This window comes from Homalodisca vitripennis, chromosome 8, assembly GCF_021130785.1.
Source record: "Homalodisca vitripennis isolate AUS2020 chromosome 8, UT_GWSS_2.1, whole genome shotgun sequence".
NCBI classification, from domain to species: Eukaryota; Metazoa; Arthropoda; class Insecta; order Hemiptera; family Cicadellidae; genus Homalodisca; species Homalodisca vitripennis.
Window position 1 is genome coordinate 106,182,500 of NC_060214.1, and position 15,510 is coordinate 106,198,009.

Consider the following 15,510-nt stretch of genomic DNA (forward strand, 5'->3'; position numbering starts at 1 on the left):
TTTGGCATAGATTATTCCTTGTATGCTTTCTCAAAAACTGTGGTTAAATTTAAGCTGGGTGCATTTCTCTTTTCATTTAACGTTTCGGAGGGCGCATCGCACTTTATTGGATGTAATTACTGCATCTATCCCAACAATTTGGAATGTTTTAGGCCAATAAAAATAGATTTACGCATCGCACAATATATTATTTTGTTCATGATTTCTTTGGGTTTGCATTACTACAATAGGTCTTTGTGGGTCAAGTGTCTGAATATGAATTTATGGTATCTATTCGTACTGAATTTGTGTAACTAGAATCCATCAAATAATAAAATCAATATATATATATATATATATATATATATATATATATATATATATATATATATACCTATTTTATAATTACTGTATAGCACTGTAATAGAAAAGCAGATGTTAGGTGTTTCCACCAAAACTTGTTTGATGGAAACAAGTTAGTTGAGTTGTTTGTTTAGATCTTTTATTTAATTATTTTAATGTTGAAAGGATTTATTTAGCACGAGTATCGTACACGTTCTGATTCTGATGCAATAAAAAATGTTAAACGTAAACTAAATTTTTAAAATAATATCTCTCCTTTTTTTACTACATGTCACAAGTCTTAATGACACAGCAAATATATATCAGAAAAATTTAAAATTAGCTCTGTTAATTTGGTAGCTATATAAAATTTGCATTATCTATTAACAGTCCATACCCCCTCCCACCAGATAAGACTAAGTAACGTGTATGTAGTGCGGCATTACACAATGTAGCTGACACGATGGGCTGATAGTGATGATGTAATTATTTTACAGAATATAATTAAGAACAATAATTTAACAACCACAAAAAATCATGGCAATGCCATCCACGTTTTTATCATTTAACCTGGTTACACAATTTGTCGCCTTAGGTGATTACTTTAAATGTATATGATTATTCGTGAAGTGATATAAGTTTTTTACTATCTTCGAAGCTAGTCCATTAAATGGCTGTAAATAATAAGAAACTAAAAAAACATTAAGCCAGCCAAAAAGCAATCATACACCACGTAATTGTTAGTTAATTGCTTAAATTGGATTATAAATAAGCATTTTGACGTGACAACGTCTTAAATTAGGTTGCGGCTCGGAGTCACTCATGAAAAAGTGTAACGCCCGGTAACGTTACGATGCCCGTCCAGTGGGTCCGCCGCACGGGATCCGCACGGGATAAAGCAGATAACTATGGGTTCGCCGCACGGGATAAAGCAGATAACTATGTTTATTCGTGAAAATGTGGAGTGCTTAGATTCGTCATTTACAACAACTACAACAATAAAGGTAAATAATTGTACACTGATATTTCATTATCGTAAACTATGATTGATTGATTAATTGTTAGATTGACACAAAAGTTGAGAAACTGAGTTTATAGGTTATGTCATACTATTGACAAATGTTGATAGTGTTAAGTAAATTATTAGTTTAAATCACTCTGCAATCAATCGTAATTCAGTCGATTGAGAAGAAACAGCGCGTATTGCTAGTCAAACATTTAAAATGACAAATTATAACCTCTAACCTGTCATAACAGTGCGACCAAACAAACGAACTAAACCGACCAATCACCACGCGCGGAGTTAGAATTTAACTGTGTTTAGCAAGAATTTCAAATTCCAATTTTAGTAAATGTTTTATTCAACTTTACCATCTACAATAACAAATTTTAATTAATTTCAAATTATGTAATTAGTTTCAAATAATACTCAAATTATTTCAATGTTTTAGTAAACAAAATATATTTCTATAGTTAAAATTTGTGCAATTCTTATTTTCATTCAATTCCTTGTTCCTATTGTGCAATTTAATAATATTCATATCAATAAATATTCTACCGAGAAAAAGACGTTGTCACGTAAAATCTTCGCCCGTAAAACCGACTTTACAGGCAACCATAATTTTTTTAACTATTAAGATACAATAAAAATGTCAGCTATAACATTAAGCCTAGGATCCAATCTTTACTAACTAAATTTCAGGAGCTAACTACGAAACGTTTTGTTACAGACACGCTGTAGAAGAGTAGTCCCTAAAAGGTGGGCTAATGACTGTTTCTAGTTTAAAGTTGCTTTAATGTATCCGATATGTTATGAATACACATTTTAAACTATATTAGAATCTTTGTAAAACAAAACTCATACGACTAAAATATTGTAATAATTAAAATATTAAAGTTTCGTTTTAGTAATAAAAAGTACACTATAAATGTATAAAAAAGTGTTCGCCACGCACAAGCAATCTGGTATAGTGTCGTATTTAGGGGTGATTAGGTCTCTTTAACCCTCCTCTCCCAAAAAGCCCTAAAACGTTAAAAAATATAACCATAAAATACACCTTGGTTGAAATATAGCAGTTAAATGTTTTACTGTGAATTACGCCTTTTATTATTTATTTTATATTATTTAGATTTATAAACGTTTACTCCATCCCTCTCGGTGTGCTGTGACCTACAACCCCCGCCCCCCGCTTAAAGCCTATTCCTAGTTACGCTACTGTTATGAGGTGACCACATAGCCCCGAGAGAAACTAGGAATTATCTATTAAGTGATTAGTTATAAACCTGTTAGTGATTACCCTAAGCTACCTCAATGTAAACCGAGGAAATTTCACGAGTAGTAAGAGATGGGTTTGATAGCAGGGTTGTCCTCTATAGTTGATAGTTACGGTATTAGCTATGTTCATGTAACTAAGTATTAGAAATATATTTTTAATTTCGCTTTTAATACTTTTACTTTTTAATAATATTTTCATTTAATTGATATCAAACTAAAAAAAACAACAAATTTCAATGAATTAAAACTAATCCAGTAATGAGTTTTTTGTAATAGAAATATACATATAGGAGAGATCTCTTTTACTAACGAGTCAAAACACTCTGCTTGTGAAAACATCTATACAGGTATTTACGTTCTTTCCTCCGATGCCAGTGTAATTCGTAAAAACAACTGCATTGTTCCGTCATGTCCAGATAACTATGTTCTGCTATGAAACTGGACTAAGTCAGGGACTCGACTGGTATTGCTACGTTGGTTTAATTGAGTCAACCACTGGACCTTAGAGAGTAATGTAACATAATTAGTTTTCGTCTGACGGTGGACTTAAAGGCTACATCAAAGTCCTTTATGCTTGTATTCATTTGGTTATTTAGGTTGGATTAACTGAAATGGCGTTTCAGAGGGAGACATGGACTGTAAAAGGGCAAGTAGGATAACAGTCAGTTTCGTCAAATTGTATTTGGTGGTATTTCTTGGAATAGGTGCTTTTCAGCCGACGGCTATAACATTTGTTTATTTTTGTGCTACTATAGGAATTTGGCACAGTTTATTTTGTATTTTTTGAAAGGGCAAACTAAATATATTTGGTGTTCCTATTCCAAAACCCTTATTTTTTAACACTTCTGTCCGAGAACATATATGTTTGACTGATTAAATTTGAAGTTAATTTAAATAAAAAAGTCCTTTAGATCTGTTCTAAATTGTAATAAGCATAGCTGAAAACTTTTTAATGACTGAAATGACTTGCATTTACATTTTTTTATAAAGTTTAATTTATTTTAATACATGTATATTGACGATTGTATAAAATTTGCTTAAATTGTGAACGCAATAAAGATTTAATATTATTATGTAATTAATTGTGGTAATTACAACAATATTTGATAGAAATCAGCTTTTTCCAATGACTTTCATAACCATTACAAAAGACGTATTTTTATTTATTTCAAAACATGTATAAGATTACACAAATTACACAGAGATAAAAAGTAACGCATTATAAAACCCAAGGATATAATATTACTATATACAAGGTAGAAATGTTATACCCGGAGGGTGGCTGTTGAGGTGTTCGGAACAGGACTTTCTGACCACTTTGCTCAGCTCGTCTCGGTATTTGGCACCGTCGGGTCGGTCGTTGCCAACACACGTCCTAACCGTCAGTTAACCTCAAATAACATTTGCTTGTTGAACCTCATGTTATCCAGGGAGCCGTGGAATGACATAAATCAGTTCCTGCCAGCAGATAATACATTTGATAGATTTTTACAAACTTTTAGTTATAATTTTGAAGTCGCTTGTCCTAAGAAATTAGTTAAATTAAAACATAATCACAATAATAAAAAGTGGATTACTAAAGGTATAGTAACTTCAAGCAAAACACTAAAATCTTTACATTTCAATTTAAGAATAAGCCCAACACAAGAGAAAAAGAATCATTATAAATGCTATAAGAAGCTTTACTCTAAAGTTATAAAAAATGCTAAGTCCAAATATATGTTTGAAACACTCTCATTATTATCTTCCAATAAAAGCAAAGACGCTTGGAAACTCATCAAGCGAATGTAAGTAATGGTTTGAGTTCGAATTCTGAATTTGAAATTGAGATTGAGGGACGTGTGTGGTAAAGAACAAGCAAGAAATTTGTGACTCATTTAATAGACATTTCACGACAGTGGGTGAAAAATTTGAATAAAAATCGGCACGAACCTCCTTTACAGTTCCAGGTGCAGAACTACCTGCATGATAATCCAGTATCGATGCACCCGGTGACTCCGGGGGAGGTGGTCTCTGCTGTGAAGAGGTTGAAAAACAAAACATCCTCTGGTATTGACGGTATACCAAGTAAAGTAATAAAATCTTGCATTCAAATCATAAGCCAACCTTTGTCTAACATAGTTTCAGCTTCTTTCGGACAGGGCCGGTTCCCTCGGGCACTGAAGAGCACAGTTGCGATTCCAATACACAAGGGGGGGCATTGTAATACTCTGGATTCTTATCGTCCCATTTCTCAAATTTCTACCTTTAGTAAGGTCTTCGAGCTAATTTTTCTTGGCCGATTAAATTTTTTCTTGAGTTCGAATGAACTTCTACATAAGAAACAATTTGGATTCACGACGGGTTAAAAGTTACCGGAGAGGCAATAAGTTTTTTCGTGTCGGATATTGTGACCGAGCTGGATCAAAATCGGCGGACTGTGGGGGTTATGATGGATTTGACAAAAGCGTTCGACTGTGTCGGTCACCCACAGCTTCTGAGTGTCTAAGGTGTCTCGGTCTGGGGCGCTTGGCTCTACAGTGGTTGAACTCTTACCTAACTCAGAGAGAGCAGTGTGTGCAGGTCGAGGGTAGTCGTTCATCGTGGGCTCCAGTCAATTTTGGTGTCCCTCAGGGTTCGATCTTGGGGACCAGTACTCTACAACCTGTATGTAAACAACTTACCCCAAGCGATCCCACATAACCAGCTTGTTATGTACGCTGATGACATAGCCCTTGGGTTTTCTAGCGGGACAGTCGAGGACTTAGAAATTAATAGTCATTTAGTTTTGACACAGCTGTACCAATTTTTAAATAATTTAAATTTGCATTTGAACTTCAAAAAGACAGTTTTTTTGGAAATTTTCAAAACGTATGAAAGATAATTCACTATTATTCTAATTAATAATTCAGTAGTACAACAAAGAAGGTGTGTCAAATATTTGGGGGTACAAATAGATGATGACCTCAGCTGGCGTACTCTTATCAACTGTGTATGCCAGTCGCTGTCTTCGACTGTATTCCTAATGTCCCAACTTGCCAAATACGTAACAAGTTTCTTCTTAAACTTGTATACTGCTCTCTCGTTGAGTCTCGCTTGAGATATGGCCTGCTGGTCTGGGGCTCAGCTACACTAGCACAAATTAATAGAGTGTTTGTGTTGCAAAAGCGTGCTGTTCGTGTACTCGCTGGACTGAAAAAACGAGAATCGTGCAAAATTGCTTTTAAAGAATTGAACCTCTTAACGCTACCGTCATTGTATATTTTTTGAAACAATAATGTTTGCAAAATTTAACAGTGTAGCAGTTACTGATGGATCCGCAGTACACGAGCACAACACCCGGGCTCGAGGTAAACCTCCGCCAAACTCCACACCATACCGTTTGGGCGGCGAGTTTACCGCACAATGTCGGTGCCAGGTGCTTTTGGAGACTTCCTGAACCGCTAAAGTGCATCCAAAATAAGGAAGAATTTAAAAGAAAATTAAAGGAGCATTTAGTGACGGGTTGTTTTTACACGGTGGTGAGAGTTTCTAGTATAATAATGTTTTTGTTTTTTTTGTTTTGTTTTTCTTGCACTATTAGTTGGAATTTGTAAACTTATTTTTAATCGGGCACAAAACTAACAAGTGTAAAGTTGTGACTCGTTTTAAATTTTAAGTTTTTTTTTACAATAATTTATAATTATGTAGACTAATAAAAAATATATTTAGTATAATATTTACTGTTGTATAAACCATTGTATTTTTATTGTTTTACTTTATAACCTATGTATATACAGCATGTACTTGACTCTGTCATACAACAAAAGTTGTCTTACGACATTAAAGGAATTTGAATTTGAATTTGAAAAATACAAGACAAAACTTGTGGCAAAAACAATCTTTGCCGTAGACGTAGGCAAAAATGCCAATCTAATTCATTATCTGTTAATATGTCACATTTTAAAATTTCAAATAATGGTTCTCTGTTGTTAAGTGTATTTATTCAACTGGTTTTCACAGTAATATTATGATTATTTATGAGAAAAATGTAAAAATTTCTACTAAAGCTCGGGTAAACCCCTTGGAGTTACAGTTCCATCATTAAACTCGATGGCTCCTATATAGAAATAAAGCTTCATGCTAAATTTTGTGTGTAGGTTTTGGGTGAAAGGCATTGCTAACGCTCAGCTAATGAAATTTGTATTTCCAGGTTCTTAGGCGCCTGTAGAATACGAATATACGGTGTTAACGTATAAAACACCTGGCGTGTGGCGTGTAACCTTCGGACGTTTTTAATCCACTAAGAATTGGTTTACATTCAAGTCAGTGTAAGACACACACACACACACACACACACACACACACACACACACACACACACACACACCCACACACAAACACATACACGCACACGAAAACAGGCGCACGCAGGCATGCATGGATATGTAATATTACAGATGTTAGTATCAGTGGAAACCGTCATGAGATTTCAGATATTGTAAAACACCAGTTTCCAAAATTGTATTGACAAAGAACATGGTTTACCTCTGTGCTGTCGTTATTACCACTATATATCTGCTTCCCTGTTAAAAATATAAAAAAATAACACAGATGACACAATGTTATAACTCATAAAAATATCTTCTATATACATATATGGTCAAAAATGTGTTAAGTGGGTTACCGCTGGTTAAAAGTTTAAAATGAGCTGACTACAAATTTTACGGGATTTTTATTTATATTTTATTTTTGACTTGCTCCTCTAAGCTAGTAGGGAGTGGCGTGGCTCTCTGATTGCAGGTCGAGCTACTGACGGGCTGTGTACGTCAATACAGGAACCGTTTAGTTCTCTCTCCCCTGCTTCTCACACTAAACGAAAATGGAGGTTATTTTCCGAAGGGCCCTCGGATAATTGCTTCATTGTCACTGTAGTGAGACAGAGTAAACAGTCTGGAAGCTTTGTTGCGAGCATGTGCCCTCAATATAAAACATTTGTGTTCGGGTTTAAGGGGCTATAATTACTTATATTTGCAAAAAATTTGTATAAATAAAATGTATATAAATATTAAAAAAAAAAAAGGTTTTAAATAATTTTTATGAACTATTTATGTGAAACCATTAAAAACTATTCATAGTGTCTTCTTAATACCGATGACACAAAACTATATAGACCTGTTTACAGATTGTATATAAAATCTTCTTCATTAAACTAAAAAGGAAAAGCCTCCTGAATTGTTGCATGAATATGAAGTTGAACTTAAAATTTCTTAGGAAAATTAAATATATAGGAGTATTTATAATTCTTAATTAAAATAGATAAACCTAAAGAATAAGTCATAAAAATAGAATGATATGTAATTACTTGGAATTATTTTTCTGTATTCGACATGAAATAAATTAAAATTGTATAAAATATTATTGAACGATACGTATTAGTGAGCAATTATCCTTAATGGAATGTCTTAACGGATTATTTTAAATTGTTTTAGTAATCACACGAGCTATCCAGCAGATAGTAGATTTAAATTATTTTTCTGTTCCTCCATAAAATATTTTTTTAGAGTTTTTATTTGGAAATTAATTAAAGCTACCGTTATACATAATACTTAAATTTTCACCACAAGGGAATTTCTTAAAACTGTATAACATTATAGTTCTTAAAATCTTATTTTATTCTTAATTGTTTTCTTTAATGATACTAAATTGTATGTGTTTGTTGTTTTGAATAGCAAAGTAAGCAATCTTGTTTATCTTCTCCAGTCCGGCAACAAGATTTACTATGCCCGTAAAAATTCTGCTAGATTCAAAGCTTATTAGTAATTACAAGTAATTTTAAAAAGAGCCTTACTATTGTTTATGTTCCAAGAGTACAAAAGACTGCTTAAATTTCGTGTTTCTCTGTTTTTTCATCTGTTTTCAATAAATCCTTCAAAAACATGAGGTATTTACAGTTAAACTTAGTAAGTAAGATTTCTTTATGTAGATGCCTCTAAATCAAAAAGTGGAAGAGGAGGTCTTTCAGACTAAGAACGTTATTTACCTGATTCGGGAAACACCTACGTGATTTGCCTACCCCTTGTAATAAATTAATTTATTTACAAATTATAAACTAATAGCAAAATTGTAACCAAGAAAATATTAAAAAAAACACCTGCTGGGCTCTACACTACAAAGCGCTTACAACTTACTACGAGTACTGCACCTCCGCCCTTACACATCTCTGTTTATAGTAGAAGTGCTTTTTATCTCAACGTATATTTGTTTAAGTTATTTTTTGCCTGAATAAATAATTAGTTGATTACTATCTATTACTAGTTTATACTGGCAAAGCAATAGTGATTGCCACGAAGGGAAGCCTGTGTATCAAGAAATACTTTAAATATATATTAGAAAGACCATCAAGTTACGTGTAACATCTCTGCTCAACTGAGTTACGTCCAATTACGTTGCCTTCACTCCTGCCCGCCTTGAGATTGTTTCTTCATCACTAACTTCGTCTCAAGAATTGAATTACAACGAGAAGTAACCAAAGTCAACGCTCTGTAATTGGATTGGTTGGCTTCCTCATAAACGGTTTCTCATTTAGAATAATTACATTTTAGTTAAATTTGTGTTTAGTACCGGTATTTTTTATCAAAAATAACTTATTTGTTGAGCGTTATGCAATTTGGGCAGCTGGGACTATTTATTTGTGTCTGTCCGTCTATCTGTATGATTTCTAGATTAAGGACTGTCCTAAAGACCTATATAAATATAGTGATATTTTACACTAAGCTCTATTTCTGTCCATTTACTCATACCTGCCTTTTTAACGAATTTCAACTGGAAGTTTTAACAGATGTTTAGAGTTAGTTAAATTAAAATTATGATTGATAAATAATATAACTTTTTCCGAATTCTAAATTATTCTAGGTAACTTTTCAAATATTTCTTTTCATATACACATTTCTCAAATTTCATCAAATATTAAAACAATAGCCTATTTTAGTAATATTTAGTCAAAAAACATGTATAGATTAATTGTTATTCATACCTTAAGATTTGCAATGTGTGTTTTTTCGAGAAAGTAGTACATTTTCTACTCAGGTACGATTTTACTTAAGTAGCCACACAGTAATCCTTAAGGTACAAAGAATCGTGAAAGCAATTAACCTGACTCATATATTTAAAATCCCGAACCATGAACAGAAACATAAACAATAATCTCATAAGTGTAAACATGTAATTTCTTAAGTAGCAACGTAGTAATTTTAAGGTACAAAGAATCGTGAAAGCAATTAACCTGACTCATATATTTAAAATCCCGAACCATGAACAGAAACATAAACAATAATCTCTTAAGTGTAAACATGTAATTTCTTAAGTAGCAACGTAGTAATTTTAAGGTACGAGGAATCGTGAAAGCAATTAACCTGACTCATATATTTAAAATCCTGAACCATGAACAGAAACATAAATAATAGGCTCTTAAGTCTAAACATGTAATTTCTTAAGTAGCAACGTAGTAATTTTAAGAGACGAAGAATCGTGAAAGCAATTAACCTGACTCATATATTTAAAATCCCGAACCATGAACAGAAACATAAACAATAATCTCTTAAGTGTAAACATGTAATTTCTTAAGTAGCAACGTAGTAATTTTAAGGTACGAGGAATCGTGAAAGCAATTAACCTGACTCATATATTTAAAATCCTGAACCATGAACAGAAACATAAATAATAGGCTCTTAAGTCTAAACATGTAATTTCTTAAGTAGCAACGTAGTAATTTTAAGAGACGAAGAATCGTCAAAGTAATTAACCTGACTCATATATTTAAAATCCCGAACCATGAACAGAAACATAAACAATAATCTCTTAAGTGTAAACATGTAATTTCTTAAGTAGCAACGTAGTAATTTTAAGGTACGAGGAATCGTGAAAGCAATTAACCTGACTCATATATTTAAAATCCTGAACCATGAACAGAAACATAAATAATAGGCTCTTAAGTCTAAAACATGTAATTTCTTAAGTAGCAACGTAGTAATTTTAAGAGACGAAGAATCGTCAAAGTAATTAACCTGACTCATATATTTAAAATCCCGAACCATGAACAGAAACATAAACAATAATCTCTTAAGCGTAAACATGTAATTTCTTAAGTAGCAACGTAGTAATTTTAAGGTACGAGGAATCGTGAAAGCAATTAACCTGACTCATGTATTTAAAATCCCGAACCATGAACAGAAACATAAATAATAGGCTCTTAAGCGTAAACATGTAATTTCTTAAGTAGCAACGTAGTAATTTTAAGGTACGAGGAATCGTGAAAGCAATTAACCTGACTCATGTATTTAAAATCCCGAACCATGAACAGAAACATAAATAATAATCTCTTAAGTGTAAACATGTAATTTCTTAAGTAGCAACGTAGTAATTTTAAGGTACGAGGAATCGTGAAAGCAATTAACCTGACTCATGTATTTAAAATCACGAACCATGAACAGAAACATAAATAATAATCTCTTAAGTGTAAACATCTAATTTCTTAAGTAGCAACGTAGTAATTTTAAGGGACGAGGAATCGTGAAAGCAATTAACCTGACTCATGTATTTAAAATCACGAACCATGAACAGAAACATAAATAATAATCTCTTAAGTGTAAACATGTAATTTCTTAAGTAGCAACGTAGTAATTTTAAGGGACGAGGAATCGTGAAAGCAATTAACCTGACTCATATATTTAAAATCACGAACCATGAACAGAAACATAAATAATAATCTCTTAAGTGTAAACATGTAATTTCTTAAGTAGCAACGTAGTAATTTTAAGGGACGAGGAATCGTGAAAGCAATTAACCTGACTCATATATTTAAAATCCCGAACCATGAATAGAAACATAAGTAATAGGCTCTTAAGTGTAAACATCTAATTTCTTAAGTAGCAACGTAGTAATTTTAAGGTACGAGGAATCGTGAAAGCAATTAACCTGACTCATATATTTAAAATCCTGAACCATGAACAGAAACATAAATAATAGGCTCTTAAGTGTAAACATGTAATTTCTTAAGTAGCAACGTAGTAATTTTAAGGTACGAGGAATCGTGAAAGCAAATAACCTGACTCATATATTTAAAATCCCGAACCATGAACAGAAACATAAATAATAGGCTCTTAAGTCTAAACATGTAATTTCTTAAGTAGCAACGTAGTAATTTTAAAGGACGAGGAATCGTAAAAGCAGTTAACCTGACTATAATATTTAAAATCCCGCCCCGAAAACAGAAACATTCAAGCTAAGGAAATAGGCTCCGAGCTTCACAAGTGTTAACAAACAAATTTTATTTATAGAAATTCTGTTGTATTATATAATATATTGTATTAACTATATTGATTGCATAATTATAGTTTTTATATTTATTAAATTTTTTTGCGTCAATAATTTTCAATTTTATTAATTTTCAAAATGTATTTATTCTAATTTTTTGTGGTTGAATTTACGTTTCCGAAAAATAACCATCTACAAGTGACTTATTCCTATGCACAAATCAGTGTATAACGACGGAGTGTGATGGATACAGCGGTTATCGCAAGATAACCGAATTAAGCAACGTCGAGCGTGGCTGCTGCTGAGAGTAGTGATCGATGAGCGATCCTGTTCTCGCAAGCAGCTCTGCTGCCCGGCCATTGGTGGTAGGTCAGAAGTCACTTGCAAGCCCTTGGTACTCAGATTAAGTGTTAGACAGTGCATCTTAGTAGTAACTTTGCCTAATAAAATAAGACATTCTTTACTTTACCTATTGTACAGTAAACCTACATGTGAGAATATTTTAATAAAGGGGTTTAAATAAACATAAAGCTAGGATCCATGTAAGAAAGGCACCATAAAGCGTTTAAATTAAAATAACTGTACTAAATGGATTTCATTGCGAGTCCATTATTTCGGATCTCGGTGATTCAAATGCCGCATAGCAGCTACCTAATAATTTATGAAGATATAGGGCTGCTTTATGTATCTTTAGCATTTTTTATAAGTGATTCACGTAAACTCAATTTATAGTGGTTTTATATCCTTGGTGTTTGAACACTTATAATTTTATAAAACCGATTATAAGGTTCTGTCGTGAAGAAAAACTGTGCGGTAGAACAGTTTTTCGTGAAAAATGCAAGAGACGTGAGGTGAGATAAACCAGAACTCTACTCGGAAACTTGGCAGATGTGTCTATCCTCCTCATTACATTAGCCTCCGTACATTAGCTTTTCCCTATCTCTGTAAATACCCATATTTCTGGAGTGGACAAGCCAAAGTTGTATCATTTGAGATGATACAAATTTAAAAAGTGAGATTTCGATGCCATTTTGTATAGCTTCACACCCAAGATAATCAAAGCACATAAACGCTAAATGTTTAAAATATATTCAAAACTACGTTTTTCTGGTGTTAAAGTTTTATTGGCAGTAATATTCTTTAAAAAGTAATCAAAGCCATAAAATGTGCTTAATCAAAAACCGCCTACAGGTTCTGTAAACTTATAAGGCTGTGTTAATTTTCCGTAATTAATTCAGACTTTTAATGACCTCATGTTTAATTATTGCATAATGTATACAAGTTTATTTGTGAAGACAATTAATTCAAAATTAGCTTCGGAGATTCAGATTGGAATTTTTTCTTTTAAATCAACGTAATCCTACAGAAGACTGATGATTGTCAATACATTTTTTCTTTTATTATTTCTTTAAATTTATTTTTCAATATCTTCATTGAAAAACACTGACCCGATCCAATTTAATTTTCGTAAACGATCGCATGTATTTCCAGATGGTCCATCTGACACAGTACATTGCCCCTTAGAACTATAGATGAAACCGGGACTGTTCTCAAGTTTTATATCGTATAATATAGTTTTATTATAACACTCCATACAATAATTTCACGCACCATTCTATCATAATATAATCCTAAAAACGTGCCTCTCCATATGGTATCAGTGGTCCATTCCAATCAGAAAAACCATGTATGCATGCTACCAATATGGTTAGGAGGTCTTGAATTGAAACAGAAAGTCAATTAGTGTTTTGATAAATTTAAATATTAGACTAAGGCCACTAATACTATATAGGCTACAGATAAAATGCAATCAATTGACGCACAGATTTTATAAATTGAAAGGTTTATAAATTACGCTGGATACATGGTGCATATATTGAAAATGCTCCACACTTATTTTATTCTATAAGATCTAATTTCACTCCTACTGTTCTTTTTAATAACAGTTCTTATTACTCTAGAGACTGCATAGAGTAAGGTAAATTTCGGGATTCTAATTTAAATTCCAGTCACAAAGGTGACTCCTACAGAATATTTCGTTCCCTTTGACACAATCAAAGGATGTAAGAGTTAATCACGACACAATTTAATTATAATTTTCTCTTGCATCTTTCTGTGGAACAATCTTCAGTTACTTATAATTGCCTCAAGTGAATGAATACATTATAAAAATAGGTGTTCCGGCTCTGTCTAAAAAATATTATTTTGTAAAAACTGTATTATTAATACGGTGAAATATACTAAAACACGAAAATATAATAATTATAAATATATCAATTTAGAAAAACAGGACTCCTACTATGTATTTTGTACAAATTAATTTTTTATGTAAGCTCAAAACGGCGTTGAGAAGTTTTTAAATTTCACATAAAAACCATACTGGAACGAAATTTCGTGCCAAGCTGTCCAATTAACTTAGCTGAAATATTAAAAAATCGCTTATTGTACCAATTTTCAATTTATTTGTACTTTTTATGGGATAGTTCTCATGTGAACTGGAGGTTGTTTTGTGCTTTGGGGTTTATATTCGGTGTAGTTACCTTGAATTTAACCACAAGTGCAACCATGAGACAACTGTAATAGACCGATTTGGATTGAAAGATATATCTGAAATAGCAGTTTAATTTAGGGAAAATACGAATTACATATATTTAAAAATGGCTACCAATTCTGACTTTTTATTGTATTATTTCCAAGTGCTTAGCTTTGGCTTGTCCACTGCAGAAATATTAGTATTTATGGAGATAGGAAAAGCTAAAGTACTGAGGAGTAGAGGCTTCTGCCAATTTTCCTGAGCACTGTTCTGGTTTATCTCAACTCACGTCTGTTACATTTTCGCCAAAAACTGTTGTTTTTACCGCACAGTTGTTCTTTACGTCTATAGTGTATCATTAGTTTTATAAAATTGTATATGTTTAGATACCAAGATAATAATACCACTAAAAATTGATTTTATATCAATCACTTATTTACTCAAGTTACTTAAACAGCTCTATATCTTCATTAATTATTGGGGAACTTTATAAGCGGTGTTTGAAACACCGATATTAAAAATCATTGACTTACATTAAATCCGTATTCTACAGTTATTTTGATTTATGAAACTTTAATGGATTATTCTCACATGGATCTCAGCTCTATGTTTATTTATATCACTAAGAAATATAGAAATGTCCTCACTTGAATTTTGAACCTCGGTTTATTTATATAGTTTATATAAATATTCTTACATATATCTTAAACCTCACGGTTTATTTATCTCATTTATAGAAATATTCCTACATCGGAATCTTAAATCTCGGTTTATTTATATAGTTTATATAAATATTCTTACAGGAAACTTAACTCACTCGGTTTATTTATCTCATTTATAGAAATATTCTTACAGGAATCTTAAACCTCGTTTATTTATATCGCTTTATGGACATATTCTCACATCGGTTTCAACCCTCGGTTTATTTATATAGTTTATATATAAATATTCTTACATATATCTTAACTCACGGTTTATTTATCTCATTTATAGAAATATTCTTACAGGAATCTTAAACCTCGGTTTATTTATATCGCTTTATGGACATATTCTCACATCGTTTTCAACCCTCGGTTTATTTATGTTGCTTTATAAAAATATTCATACA